At 35.7% G+C, this 16,705-nt stretch overlaps 1 protein-coding gene and 1 pseudogene across 2 annotated transcripts in view; both read right to left on the minus strand.

Annotated features, from left to right (window-relative positions):
• Positions 1-16,705, minus strand: part of LOC125779382 (uncharacterized) — a 554,603-nt gene that overhangs the window by 504,818 nt on the left and 33,080 nt on the right. The gene's annotated exons all lie outside the window — the stretch shown is intronic.
• Positions 4,194-9,151, minus strand: LOC125779421 (uncharacterized; annotated as a pseudogene).

Genomic DNA, 16,705 nt, shown 5'->3' on the forward strand with positions numbered 1-16,705 from the left:
TCAATACCAGTCTGAACTGATGGCCCTTTTTTGCTTGGTACATTCATACCTTGCATTTTATTTTCCTTCGCTGTCCGGGTGCTTGCAGATACCTGCATAGTGGCTGCTTTCAGTGGATTTGTTGTTGCCCGATTGCTGTTTACTGCTGCTTCTGCTGACTGCGCTTGCTTAGTCTCTTTTTCATCTGATCTCTGCGATGACTCATCATCGCCGTTACATTTGTTTTGGCCAGGCGTTGCTTTTGTTGGCTCGACAAAGCTAAAGCAGAGAACATAAAACATAGAGAAGGTGCAAATCGAATTCTGTATGATGGTTCGATTACGCGGCTAACAGAGCTTATAGGATTGTGACACGGAATTTCACCATTCTCGCTGCTATTTAGCAGAAATGGGCATGTCTCTTGCAGAAATATATGTAAAACGACTGAAAATGAATAAAGAGAATTGCTTTGTAGAAAAATATACAAAGTCACACAGAGAATGTAAAAAAGCATTCTTTGAGTCACTTATGCATGATGATCTTGTATCATATCAGAAAAATTATAAAAATTTTATTTTTTTTAAAAAATCGTGATAAATTAGGTAAAAATAATTTAATTATATTTTTTAATTTTTAAATTATTTCAAAAAAGTTATATTTAATTGGTCTATTACAAAGTGAAGATGTATCAAATGAACTTCATTGCTTCAAAGAAAATTAATGACCTTCATGAAATATGCATATTCGCATTATTTCGTTATCATTTCCATATTTGCACCAGTAGAATTTCTATGGCATATATGTACATACATATATTATTTCTTTGGCAAATTTGTCCGTATGTTTACGAAAGCAAATGCGAGCCACATACATATATACATACACACATTCATAATAACAAGTGTCGCACGCATCTTTCGCATCTCCGTTGTCTCGGCCAACCAATCGCCGTGCCGAAAAAAATAAACGAATGGCCGCCGATTGTCACCGCTTCCCTTGCCGCTGTAGCAGCTTCGCCAACAAACGAGCGTAAATATGTATGCATATGTATGAGCTCGCATACATATGGACGCTGATTTTTGCGAGCCACGGAAAAATATTTTAGAATTGAAAAATATTGTAAGTCGACAACAGCTATGTTGCCACTTTTGTCACTTCTTTCTGTGAAGAAGCATCAGAAATATGTTCAATTTATGATTTTTAGCTATTGTCATAAAATAAAAGGCAAAAATTAAAAATAAACTCTGCCGAGATTCGAACCTGCGTACTCATCGTGGCTTTTCAAGCGCTTACCACCAGCACCACCATTGACACTTCAGTTGCGTTGTCCTAATTATGGTTTCGTTATGCATGAAAGAAACTAACAAACGATCGCCGATTGTTACCGCTTCCATTGCTGCTCGAACAGCTTCGCCCACAAGTTAGCGTGTTTTTGTATGAGCTTGCATACATATCGACGCTGATTTTTCAATTCTTTCTGTGAAGAAGCATCAGAAAGTTGTTCAATTTATGATTTTTAGCTTTTGCCATCGTCGCGAAAAGACGCTTGCGGGCAAAGGCATGCTCGGGGAGATGTTATGGCGTCTGTTTATATGAATGAAGCGAGGTCGGTTGTGGCATATGCGCCTGCGTTATGAATGAAATCGTTTTTGTAGTAAAATTTACTACATTTGGGCTTCGCCAATTCGGCTGCCATATTGACTTGTGATGCTTCTGCTATTTAGACAATTGTTGTATTTGTAGAACAATAATGGTACTCATTTAATTTCGCATGTATGCAATAATTGCGAACTTACAAAGTTGCCACGGTTAAATGAGTGCCCAATGGCAAAACATGATAGCAAAACTCGTACAAGTCAGCTGTTTATTTGTTCAAAGTGAATATTTTAAAATGCCGAGAGTAAGCGAAAAACAAAAACTTCTTAAATTATTAGAAGTAGCCGCATTAAACGATTTAATGATTGTCGAAAATTTTTGTGAGGATGAAGGTATATATTTAATTTTTATTTTGCTTCAAATGAGTAAAATTCTGTTTTCTGGTAGAAGAGAAGACAATAAAAGAAGATTACATATTGGAAGAACTGCTTTGGCCCTGGGCGAAGAATGTAGATATAGTGTGCCGTTTATTCAAAATAGTGTGCCTAAGTGTAAGGAATTCTTAAACGACGTATTATGGGAACTTGATGAGACTAGATTCAAGAAGATTACACGCGTAAACTGGAAAACCTTCGACTTTATTTTAAATTTAATAAAGGACGATGCGTCGTTCAACCAAATACGTTCTTGTAAACAATTCCCTCTCAAAACACAATTAGCAATCGTATTATATCGTTTAGGCTCAAACGGTGAAGGCGCTACTCTGTCTAAGATTGCGGGCTTGTTTGGAGTTAGTGATGGTGGTATCATACAGGTTAGTGTTTGTCATTGTTTTGTTAGATTAATGTTTATCTTTTTCTTTATATTAGAATTTGACTGACAGAATTTTTAAAACACTGTTAAAGCATGAAGATCAGTATCTGTTTTGGCCAAATAGCGATGAACGTAAAAAGCTCGTGTCAGAAACCTGGGGTGAATTGCCAAACTGAAAAACCTTCTCAAGACCCAGAAGCTTACTTTTCACGAAAGCACCAATACTCAGTTAAAGTTCAAGCCGTTTTTGACCATTCGCTTCAAATAAGACATTTAGTGTTAGGCTATCCAGGTAGCGTACATGATGCACGTATTTTTAGTAACTGCGAATTGTCGAATAACGCCGATGTGTTTTTTGGAGGAGCTGAATGGATCGCAGGTGACAGTGCCTATAAATTGTCACGAACTCTTATAACACCATTTAGAGAAAACTCTAGAGAACTAACACAGGGTCGGCGAACTTTCTTTAACAAAATATTCAGTCGTTATAGGATTAGAATTGAACATTGTTATGGCATGTTGAAGGAAAGGTTTGGCAGCTTGAAAACGTTGAGACTTCAAATCAAGGATAAACAAGTAAGGAAGGGCTAAGTTCGGGTGTCACCGAACATTTTATACTCTCGCATGATAAAGTGATAATCGAGATTTCATTATCCGTCATTTACATATTTGTTTATTTTGGTTCACAATGTATATATTGTATTATACAGAGAAGGAATCAGATGGAATTCAAAATAGCGTTATATCGGTGGTTGTGAACCGATTTCGCCCATATTTCGTACATATTATCAGGGTGTTAAGAGAATATTATATACCAAATTTCATTGAGATCGGTAGAGCACTTCCTGAGATATGGTTTTTGGTCCATAAGTGGGCGACGCCACGCCCATTTTCAATTTTTAAAACAAGCCTGGGTGCAGCTTCCTTCTGCCATTTTTTCCCTAAAATTTTGTGTTTCTGACGTTTTTTGTTAGTCGGTTAACGCACTTTTAGTGATTTTCAACATAACCTTTGTATGGGAGGTGAGCGTGGATTTTATCCGATTTCTTCCATTTTTGAACCGTATATGGAAATACCTAAAGGAAACGAGTCTGTAGAGTTTGGTTGACATAGCTATAGTAGTTTCCGAGATATGTACAAAAAACTTAGTAGGGGCGGGGCCACGCCCACTTTTCCAAAAAAATTCCATCCAAATATGCCCCTCCCTAATGCGATGGTTTGTGCCCAATTTCACTTTAATATCTTTTTTTATGGCTTAGTTATGACACTTTATAGGTTTTCGGTTTCCGCCATTTTGTGGGCGTGGCAGTAGGCCGATTTTGCCCATCTTCGAACTTAACCTTCTTATGGAGCCAAGAAATACGTGTACCAAGTTTCATCATGATATCTCAATTTTTACTCAAGTTACAGCTTGCACGGACGGACGGACAGACTGACATCCGGATTTCAACTCTACTCGTCACCCTTATCAGTTTGGTATATATAACCCTATATCTGACTCTTTTAGTTTTAGGACTTACAAACAACCGTTATGTGAACAAAACTATAATACTCTCTTTAGCAACTTTGTTGCGAGAGTATAAAAAGGCAGGAATAGAGTAAATAAATGGATTATCTGCTGCGCGTTGTTGCACAATATTATACTCTGACTTGACGATCGTTTCGATTACGAGCTTGAGGAATCTGAGCACGATATTTTAAAGTCATTACCTACTGCTCGAACTAATGAAGGGGAAGCGGTACGCCGAACCATCTATGAATTGTTAAGTTATGCAAACAATCAATAAAAGAATTTGTGCTAACAATTAAAAGCTTATTTATTAGAATAAATTCAAGTTCTATATGTACATTAGAGCATTTAAAAAAATTATTAAAGAAATATTTTGGCATTTAAACCAAACTTTTGAGCGTGGTTCCGAAGAAAAACGAAAAATTTAGAGTACGCTTTCTTTTGCGGATCATAACCTTACGAATATGCCTCCTTATGTTCCGGCAAGGGGCTCTTCATCAAGCATTTTCTTGTTTGACGTATCAGCACTTGAAAATCTTTCGTGCTCCAATCTTATTTTCTCCATTTCGATCCTTTCCTCCTTCTCCAGTTGTAGCTTTTGTAACATGAATTTGTTTTGCTCTTTTTCCTTTTCGAATTCTAGTTTTTGTGATTCTAATTCCAGCTTTTTTGATTGAATTTCAAATAATAATGCAAATGGGTTTGAGTTTTGAGGCCTTTTCAAATTTTTTTTGGTGTAGTGGTATTTTCCGTACAAACACTTGTTGCGATGGACAGGGCAGACGGACTTGCTACACTCTTTGATGTAGAAGGAAGCACCACAGTCGGACTGGCCAACGGACTTTCAGGTAAACTTGTTGAAAATGTTTCGCCATCATTTTCCATCAACGCATCTACTTCAAAAGTATCCAACAATGACACTGGCATGGTTGATTGATAGATAGCTGGCGGCTGCACATTTACACGATGACCAAATATTGCGTACAAGTCATCATAGAATGGACACATTTTCTTAATGTAATCTTCAACGCTTTTTACATCTCCACTTTCTAGCAATCCTGCACCTGTTTGACCCTTCCATTTCAGTGCGGACGAAAAACTTGTTTTTAGGTGCCTCATTTTTGTTCGCGTAATATCCCATTTGATGCTGTTCAAAGTAGATGCATTTTTTGTAATATGCTCATAGAATTTTTGAGCAGTTGGTTTCTACAATACATATGTAAGTTCACTAAATTTTAAATACCCTCTTATTGGAAATAGCAAACATATTACCTCGAACTGTTCCGGATTAGCTTTTACATTTTCCACGATAATGTTGAGTAAATCTTTAGTTTGTCGTTCTGTCCAACGAAAAGTTCCATTTATCCGCGAACGTTTTTTCTATAAATACATGTACACATGTGTCACAGACAATTGAAAGTTAGAGAAAAATAATAGTACATAAAAGTTAAACATACTTACTTCTTCCATTTTATAAGAACTTTGTTTGAACTGTTTTAATGATCAGCTGATATTGATATGCCACAAATTACCATGGATGCCATTTAGATTTGGCTCGCATAGTTGCCATTGTGTTGCAAACGAAATTGCATACAAAAATGAACAGATGAGTTGCCACTTTGCCATTTCGCGACGTTTGCAACAAATGCAATATATTTGCTACATTAAATGAGTACCATTAATGCTTTTTGTGGTGACACATTCACATGTGTACGCATATGTATGTTTGTATGCTTGTGCATTATTTGTTCGGAAGGGTATATGTATATGTACACATGTATAAGTATATATGAATGTATGAACCCTGCCAACCACGGCTACCCGCTTGAGACAAATATTCCAATACAACTACACATTTTTTCTCTATACACTAACACCAACGCACATTTTCGGGTTATTTTTTGTTTACCAAAATGCGATGAAAAAAAGTTTCTTTCATTTCTTGATTTATTTGAATGAGTGCGAAGGAGAAAACATAATTGTCAATAGTGACAATAGAAAATCCCAAAAAGGGTAATAAAACAAACGATTGAAAGACGCATGTCGTTCGTGATCGTACCATCGTAAAGGAGACTCGTACAACAAGAAGGTAAGTAAATGAATTTTATGTGATTTTTTAACAATATTTTGAAAATAATTACTTCATTTATTTTTATAACATTGGAAATCAGAACTGAATTGGAAGTAGCAGCAGCAGCTATGTATATCATCAGAAGCGGCAAATATCAATTGTTAAGTAAGTATGTGAAAAAAGTGTGTGTACTTTCAAATTGGACTGCGCAGTCCAAGATAATAAGCAAAAATAAATACATACATATGTATGTATGTACATATGTATTTTATGCGTTCAAGGCGGCCTGCGCAATCCAATATAATATGTGAAAACTAATGTTTGTTTTATATTTTAAATGATCAAACAATATTTATCTTTTCTTTCAGATATTATTATCATTTTATACAATTAATCTTTCTTTTTCTTTTAGATATTACTAATTCAATGTAATTATTATTTATTTTCAGGTTTTATTACCTTTACTTTATTTTCAGGTATTTGTTTTTTATATTTTTTCACTCTTTTACTTTCAGCTATTAATAATCCTTTCTTTAATTAATTTTTTTTTTAGATCAAATTATTATTGTTAATTAAATATATTGTATAAATGTAAATATATATTAAAAGTAATAAAATTGATAATTTAAAAATTAAAAAATTTTCTTTGAAATTTTAATAAATTTTTAAAATAGGAATTAAAAAATGCAACCCTGCATCAGCTGTTTAAAATGCAACCCTGAATCAGCCTTCAATTGGGGATATTAGAGCAGAACAGATATACTTTTTTATATCACACTGCTGAATGAGCGCAACAAAGATGTATGATCACATGTATACGTACGGGAGTACGTAAAATATTCGCCCGGCCTAAGAAACACTCTATATGTTCACCACTACGTTACCACCATGTTACCCGCTGATTATCTGGTGTTTTACCCGCTCATGGTTGGCAGGGAACATGCAGATCAATGCGCGCACATGTAATATATTGATAAGTGATAAAATCATGACTTGATTTTCTGAACGCGCACATGCGCATATATGCAATCATATGAGCAGATAATAAGATTATATATGAGCATGTGCAGAGACATAAGATAATATGATGTATGTACATATATGTATATTGTTGTGATAAATTTAATTTCTATTAGTAGGAAATATAATACAAATATATTTATTAGTATAGTATATTATGTAAAAATCAAAGAAAATTATTAAATATGCAAGTCCAAATTGACTATAAATATTACTATGCATGCATTCATACAAAATTATACTCATATCATAATTATGTTTACATGTCAATATTATATTGCCGACGGCAAACGCAAAAGCATACATACGTATTTGCATACATTGCGATTCCCAAGTTGAAAAATTGAAGCATGTAAATATCACAATGCTGTTGTTGGGAGATCATAAGGAGCATGCATGCATGTGTTTATGTCTTCATATTCATATTTACATATGCATACATATGTATATTTATGTCTCTTCATATTCTTGGGTATGTGAGACAGAGAACATAATATTTTTTGTACACATTTTTCGCTGTCAAAAATGAAACAAAATATAAACAAGCAAAACGAAATTCTTCATTGGGAGTTTCTTCATATTCTCTGCTTGGGCATACATGCTATGGCATCACATGCCGAAAATACATATATTTATTTCTCTTCATCTTCTCTGTTGAGTATGTGAGAGAACTGTTAAAAATGTTAACATTTCACAGCGTGAATTCGTAGCTGTGTGGTGAAATTCCGTGTCGCAATCTTACAAAATGTTCGCTGTCGAACCTGCACCTTCTCTATACTTTACATTCTCTGGCTAAAGTAGGCATTTAAGGAATGCCTACGGTTTAGCGGGTGAGGCTGCGAAGCACTCATTATTGTTTGTTTTTTTGTTTTGTATTTTGTTTTTATATATTTGTTTTGTGCACTGAATGTGGGTTAATATGATTTACGAAAGCGTACATATGTACATACATGAAATGCAAAATAACGTTACATCAAAAAAATCGAAATTGAGTGTCTTATTGATTACTAGGGTGGGTCGATTCCGGAATTTTTTCGATTCGGTATTTCTAATAGTGCGGAAAAGTTGCCTTAGTACTTCCTGATTCCAATGCAACTTTTTGTTTTGAGATCGGATTGCATCTTCAACCCAAACCTCGGCCTTGAAATTTCGGAAATTTGACTAAAATCGTGAAATTGTCTACCTAGCACCTGAAATACGCATCTCATGGCAAAATGTATAAAACAAAAGTTATTTGTCACGTCATTTGCTACCGAAATGGTATATGTGATCATGGCCGTAGGACGAACCGTTCCCGAGATACGAGCGAAAAGGCGGCGCGCCACAGCGCAAGGTGAAAATCGGCTTGTGGCCACACTTCTTGACGTTGATTTCGCCGAGTGCTATCACTCACATTCATTCACCTACGCCAAAGGACACGTTCGAAAAAATTTTTTCATCGAGTTCCTTCACTCTTGTCGGTGATTTCGCCGAGTTCTATCACTTACATTCATTTCCCTGCGCCATACGACACGTTCGGACTGGTCTCCACATAAATATTTTTTCATCGAGTTCCTTCACTCTTGTCGTTGATTTCGCCAGGTGCTATCACTTATATTCTCTCAAGAAAACACAGAACTCAAAATGTCTGTATCTAAATTTAAATTTAGACAGAAATGCCCTGTGTTTGGCATATATCCGTACAATCTCTCTGAGTCCCAGTTACCTACTTACCAGGATGTTCTTTTGTGTTATCAGTTTGAAAGATTTCGTATTGGGCGACTCCGAGGCGACAACTATGAACCTAGGAGTAAAGAGGTTACAGAAATAGTTGCAAAAAAGGTTGAAAATACTTTCAAAAAGTCATCTATTCCGATAGTTTCACACACCAGAGTTGTACAAATGCTCACCACATACCATAAGAAATTTCTGACTTTTAAACAAATGTTTTTAAGGAACCCAATAGGTTTGAGCTCTAAAAGAGACGACTTTGTCTCTTCTGCCGGAAAATTATTTGTCATCGCTGCTTGTAAATGCATTTATTTTTCTTCTTGCACTTGTCCAAAGGAAAGGAAAGTTCCTATCAATGAACAACCATTTCTCTAGGATAAGAGAACCAGAAGAATTGGAAGTGTTGATCTACCTGAAACAAAAAAGATTACAAAGAAAAATTAACGTAAAGAAAAGCTTTCAAAACGTCATTCAACATCAACACTTACCAGAAAAGTATCAGCTAGAACACGTGACCATTCAGATCAGCCAGACTCTCATACAGACGACAACAATGTAGGCGCGTCGCACATTGATTCTTCGAAAAACTATGGTGATGATGAATTTTCTCTTCCATCCTCTAAAACCAAACAAAACACACTAGTATTACAACACACTGCTTTAGCTGCCCAAAGATTTGGAGTAAGTGATAGAGCAGCGGCCTTGATTGTTTCATCGGCTTTTCTGGATGCCAAAAAAGCAGGTTTGATAACAGAGGATCAGGCTAGCTTTGTCACTGACAAATGCAAGATTAGTCGGGCAAAAAAGAGTGTTGGTGTTAAGCTCCAGAACACCGAAAGTATTGACTCCGTATATGGGCTGTATTTTGACGGCCGCAAAGACAATACACTTACACAAGTCAGCGAAGGTGAAAAGTACTACCGCGACATTGTCAAAGAGAAACATATTTCTTTTATAGCGGAACCTGGTTGTCATTACTTTGGCCACGTCACTTCTCCTTCCGGGTCAGCTGAGGATGAGACGCAAGCTATATGGCAACATTTACAAGACAATTCAGTTGATGTGGAACATCTAGAAGTTGTCGGTGCTGATGGCACCAACACGAACACAGGTTGGAAAGGTGGAATCATTCGGAAACTAGAAGAAAGAATAGGTGGGTTGTTTGTCTTCTACATTTCAACGAACTTCCATTCCGTGCTCTTTTCGAACACATAGATGGTGTCTCAAAGAGTCCAAATACATTCTCTGGCGACATAGGTAAACTGCTCCCTTATTGTGAGAAGTTGCCTGTTGTCAAATTTGAGAGTTTTCCATCCTGCCAATTACCTTCTGAGGTTATTAATCCGACCCAACTTAGCACAGACCAAGCTTATCTCTATAAAATATCAGAAGCTGTTATTTCCGGTCAATGTTCCTCAGATTTAGCGTCGATGCATCCAGGTAACATGTGCAAATCTCGCTGGCTCACCTATGCAAATAGAATTCTGAGATTATACATTTCTACTGACAAACCAACAAAGGAAATAAAGATTTTGGTCAAGTACATACTTACAGTTTACTCACCTTTGTGGTTCTCAATAAGATTCAACAGTTAAATCAAAGATGGCTCGCGCCATCTCTATGCTGCAATTCAAAGGTCGAGATACTTACCCGCTAAACTGCGCAAGGTTGTCGATTCATCCATTCAACAGAATGCTTTCTTTGCTCTTCCAGAAAACATTCTCCTTAGTATGATGACTGACGAACGGATAGAAGTCAGAAAGTTGGCCCTTGACCGTCTTCTGGCAGCCAGGGAAGCAGAGTCTGACACCATAAATGGAAGAATTAGATGTAATAAAGTGCCAAAGCTGAATTTCAAAGCTAATACTTATTACGATATGATTAACTGGAAGACTATTACCTTGACTGTTCCACCAGTTCTTTGTTCAGTTTCTAACGAAGAACTCATAAAAGGGCTGTCGGGAGACACTGCAGAGGTATGGAAATTTAGTGAATTCCCCTCTCACACCGTGGCAGTCGAGAGAATCGTCAAACTGGTGACAGAGGCATCTTCTAAAGTTATTGGCCCCCAATCTCGTGATCTTTTTATACGCTCTACACTGAAATCTAGGCAACAAGTGCCAAAGTTTAGTACAAAATCTGATTTTATCAATAAATTTGACACAGATTCAGACTAAAACAAGCCTGACATATGGTTGGTTGGTTGGGTTGGGCTTGGGAGGAACCCGAAGAGCAGCTACCTCCACGCGGTGGGTTCTGGGTGACCAATACAGGTTAGCTGAGAGCTGCAACAATTTTGACCTTGCGCTGTGGCGCGCCGCCTTTTCGCTCGTATCTCGGGAACGGTTCGTCCTACGGCCATGATCACATATACCATTTCGGTAGCAAATGACGTGACAAATAATTTTTGTTTCATACATTTTGCCATGAGATGCGTATTTCAGGTGCTAGGTAGACAATTTCACGATTTTAGGCGAATTTCCGAAATTTCAAGGCCGAGGTTTGGGTTGAAGATGCAATCCGATCTCAAAACAAAAAGTTGCATTGGAATCAGGAAGTACTAAGGCAACTTTTCCGCACTATTAGAAATACCGAATCGGAAAAATTCCGGAATCGACCCACCCTATTGATTACGCCTCGCTACTTCTGAATAAGTTTGTAACCACTATATCTTTATTTTTATTTGTATTTTCGTGTTCACTATGCACATATAAGTTAAGATAATTTAGATGGGCATCACACACATAATAAAAATATCCATGTCAATGTCACTGAACTTTATAATAAAAATGCAATTTATTGTTATAATCTTTAACTTTTTACAATGTTAATTTAAAGTTAAATTATATGTTAAATATTTTAAAACTTTAATTTCTAATTATGAAATCATGGCGATCACAGTGATAATTGCAGCGCGCGGGATTGGTGTCGAAAAACGAATGTTGATGTGCGGCGCGTGGTCGAATCCAAAAAAGTATAAACGAATGTAAAGACAAACAGCGATGATCCAGTCCTTTTGATGGTTGACATTTGCTGTGGTGAAATCTAATGTGTCCCCCGTTGTGGTGTATTGGTGGTGATATGGTGGGTTGTGCTAGGGTGCGCCAGTTTTTTTCTGGATAAAGTGGAGAAGCTTAACTCATTTAAACAACTTCAAATTACATACATAATATTACGTATGTTCAATATTTTCTGGTTCTGCGGTCATATATTTATAAACCAGTTTTAACCAATATTAAAATTTTGTTTCACTAATGTTCCATTTTATTTCGTGCTTCATTCATGCCACTGTAAATTTCTGAAAATGTTGTTACGTTATTTTGCATTCCACGTGACGATATACTATACACATATGGTCATGATACATATGCATATAAGTTTCGAATGATAAAGATACGATTTATGTACGTTCATCACTATGTATTACAATAAGTTTTGCTAGTACGAAGGCTACTATATATATTTCTGGCCTAATAATGAACATAGGCATATTTATCAACGAAAATGTTTTTTTTTCGTTGGATTTGGCTCGTCTTGGAAGACCCACACGGTCGATTGCTGTTTTGTTTCGGGCTCATACCATGATTCGTCACCTGTGGCGATCTTATAAACGTCTTTTGAAGCACCGCGATCGTATTTTTTCAGCATTTCTTTACACCAATCCACACGAGCCTTTTTTTGAGCGATTGTCAAATTGTGCGGGATCCAACGAGAACAAACCTTTTTTACGGCCAGGTGTTCATGCAATATCGAATGTATGCTGGTGGGAGAAATGCATAGGCATGCCTCTATCTGAAGGTATGTTACATGACGGTCTTGCATTATCAGTTCACGTACGGCATCGATGTTTTCTGGCACAACGGCTGTTTTTGGACGACCTTCACGGAAATCGTCTTTGAGCGAGCATCGGCCACGATTGAATTCGTTGTAACAGTTTTTCACAGTGCTATAAGATGGTGCTTCATAGCCATACAAAAATTTTAGTTCATCGATGCACTATTGTCATGATAATCCACGTCGAAAGTTGTGAAAAATGATCGCACGAAAATGTTCACGAGCTAATTCCATTTTTTGGCCGAGATGAATTTTTTAATTCCCTGTAAATAAAACAATTCGCGATTAAATGACAAAACGTTCTGAGTGATGTTATGCTAAAAAATGTCAAACTTTCCAATGGAAATGTCAGATTGCAACTGGCAACACTTAGTGTTGCCTACGTCAGAGATATATGTATATAGCAGCCTACGTATATTATGATAGTTTTTTATATACGTATGTACTTATGTATATACTAAAGATAGGAAATAATTAAAAAAGTAGGCCTTATTTTCACATTACCTACAAATACTGCTTTGGAAATGTATGTTAATTAAAATGTGTTCAATTGCACCTATATTCATAAATACACATAAAAAGAATTTATGTGAATACATATCGCTCATTTGCTGCACGACCGGCATAATTCAAAAAACGTGATTTTTGAGTTAATGCTGCAGAATTGTTCGTTATATCATACTTCATGTTGAGTGAAAAATTCATATGAATACCTCTTATATGCTCCGCTTGAGAAGAGGTGTAAGGTTGGAGTCACCGTGTCAGGTTGTAGTCAGTTGAAAACTTTAAACGCGTTTTCTGGCGAATCGATTTTTTTGACTTATGCCGGTCTTGCAGCAAATGAGCGATATGTACATTTGCATATAAACGTATAAAAATACAAGCAAATACATCTCTAATAGCAATACAGCGCGCGATCGAAAACGTGAACACACTAAAACGAGGACCCCAAAAACGTGAACACAGTTTTTTGAGCATTGGCTATTCTATAACGTGAACAGAGCAAGAAATCTTTACAAGATGAACAACAGAACAATGCTTGAATGTATTTTGCATTGATTTCAAATAATTTTGAACTTGGGTAATCCCCTTATAATAAATTACGCGATTTTTTATGGTTTCATGGAACACACCAAAAATTTTAGTTGGTATTTTATATTTGCATAAGGCATTTCACGTTCACGTTTTAAGAAATCTGTGTGTTTGACGTTAAAAGAAAAAGCTGAAAGTCCCGATCATTTGCAAAAAAGGTCACGTGTGGCGTTTTTAGCGAAGAAATTTAATGTTGTTAAATCCACTCGACGCATTTGCTGGACTTGGAAAGTGAAAAACACTACATTTTTCATAGCTGCCAAAAATGGAGAAAGCTCTTTATCCTTGGTTTCACAATATGCGAAAAAAGGACAGGCAGCAGGACAGGTAAGTGTCTTGCTTCTGAAAAAAAAATACTTGCATTAAAAATTATAGAAATTTTGGTTTTACACCAGTGAAGGATTGCTTCAAAAGTTAAAAAAAATATTCGGCATTCGAATTCAACTGTACATACACAGTTTTGAAAAGGGAGCCCCAGGTGTAAAGTCGGAGAAGAGGCGAATTACATTTTTGTTGTGCTCAAACCCCACTCAATCTCATGCTCTTCAAATCTAAGCAAAGAATCTAAAAGAACCCCGTTTTAACAGCTTTCAGTGCAGCAGAAGATTGGAAACGTTTCGCATTGTTTTTGTCACCAAACTCCTCTCGTTCAACCCATAGGTCAAAATGCAATAAAAATTATAAAGCACAACAGTTGCCTAGGTACTGATAGAGACTCGTAATGCGAATGACGATATTGAACAAGATATGTAAAAATATAATAACTTATACTTCTTGGGTATTCAAAAATGTGAACTCCCTTGGTTTTAATTAGTTCATGTTTTCAAGCTTTCGCTGTATACGAGTATAGTTCTGAGTATAATTTTTATTCAATGCTCTGCTCTGTTCAAGCGCAACTGTCAAAATTTCTCCTTTCGAACTGGCCGTGGTGAAACTTACGCATCTTGTCCGAATTAGCCAAAAATATTTTTACGTCCGCTGTGTCGTGAACCTTCTCTACGATACACGTTTCCTGGTGCAGGTTAGACAGCGAACATTTGTAAAATTTCAACAGGAGAACTCACTTCACGACGAAGAAGTTCACCCCGTGAAATATTAACATTGTTTTCATTTTAACAGAAAGAAATCTGTATAATTACAGCTTTGCTAAGGGGTAGGGTTGCAGTAGGGTAATCTTTTTTCAATCTCCTTTTTTTTTGCATTTTCTGTTCCTATGTACCCTTAGAACTAATGTAGAAACACACTTAACCATTAGAAGGTTTCGTAAAAGGCCAAAAAATAATAATAGCGCTCGACGTTCGGATCAATCGGAGTGCGCACCTCAAACCTCAGTATCAGGGATAAAGGGTTGTTAAACTTATTCCAGTGTGAGAGCGCCTCAAAATAAGCGTTTTTTATAACATTTTCCATTATGGCCAGATCGAACAAAATAAGAATTTTTGGGCATTTTAAATTAAAACACCCAACATTTAGTACGAATAAAAATTACTATGTAGTGGTTATTTAATATATGGAGAAACTATTTAAATCTTTTTAAAGTAATTAGAATAACTAAATTTTGACCTTTCAATACCCAATAAAAGAATTTAATCTTGTTAACTCTCAATCATTAAATGTTTTTAATCATTTTCCATTGAAAACAATACTATGATGCTTCAATTTACAAAAGCTTTCATCAAATACCTTTAAATTTCACAATTTTATTTAATTTTCATTGTTTCTCATTTTTATAAGTGGTCTTAAACGATGCAACAAATCCCTCCGTTTACAAATTTTTTTGGTAAGATTTCAATCTGGCCATCGCTCGTTTCCAATTGATAAACGTCAAAACCTACTGAACTTGATTAGCTGTCAAAGTTCAGTAGGTTTTGACGTTTAGTAATTGTTCTCTCACTTCCAATGAGAGAGGAGTTAAACATCTCTTTATCTCTGCTCAGTATATACAGTAATAAACCTTTGCTTTGTTTACATACATATACTAAACTCTAAGAAATCTTAGGCTGTTGTGTAACAGTTTTTTTACTTTCATGGTAATCAGGGTGTTGTGTTAGCATTTGCGCTACATATAAATTTTAAATTTTGATGATCAACACTTTAAAATATATTAAATAATGCAAGTGTTTACGTTATTTAAGCGATTATATTGAATTACTTTGAATATCTGTTCAATTTTATTGGGATATTATTTGTTGTTTGATGCTAAATCAGTTGTTTTTTTTTTGTGCAATTTTTAAACACGCTTGAAGTATTTCTAAATTTTTGCATGCAGTAGGATACAATACTGGGTGGTAATTTGTCGTTTGACATATGTGTACAAATTGACAATTCGTTAGCCGTTATAGGAAAACATCAATTGGAAATTGAGTTTAAACAAAAACATATGTACATATGTTGAAGATTTTAATAATACATATTAGTGTTGTTTATAAGTTTATATTGTTTATATTGTGTATGAGTGTTTTATAAAGTCTTCTTCCGCTGTCATTACTACACAATCCACCATTTGGTGTTCAATGAGGAATCGTAATGTCTCCCGTAATCCCGACGACACTAGATTAGATGTGAATCCAAGGAATATTGTACAGCTATGTTTTCGTCTAATGAATTCATCCGTTTCATGCAAATCGGCTTCATCAGGTTTCAACGGCTGCAGCCTACAATCAAGCTAAGAATATTTTAAAATACATAAACCTTTCCATAAAAAAATGGTTACTTTACCATTAGATTGATTTCTCTTATTGCCATCCAAAGATTAGTAGCTTGAAACCCCGTATTAACATACGACTCAAATAATTTTGAGTAATCAATTCCTTGATTCCAATCGTAGCCCCGCACGATGGGTGTGTTTTCTGTGTTTTTCACTTTGTTTAAGTATCGCTTCTTTGGCGATATCTGGTTCAACGGATATTTTCTATTGTATAAAACCTATGTTCACTCCAATTATTAAACTTTAAATAAAATATTTAGTACCTTTATACAAACTAAACTTTGTTTTGATTTAATTTGAGTTTTCGAATATGGAAAACTGCACCTTTTATGTTTTCTGTCGGTCAAATGTAAACAAATACATTCAGAAGAAA

Source organism: Bactrocera dorsalis, chromosome 6, assembly GCF_023373825.1.
Source record: "Bactrocera dorsalis isolate Fly_Bdor chromosome 6, ASM2337382v1, whole genome shotgun sequence".
In the NCBI taxonomy this organism is placed as follows: Eukaryota; Metazoa; Arthropoda; class Insecta; order Diptera; family Tephritidae; genus Bactrocera; species Bactrocera dorsalis.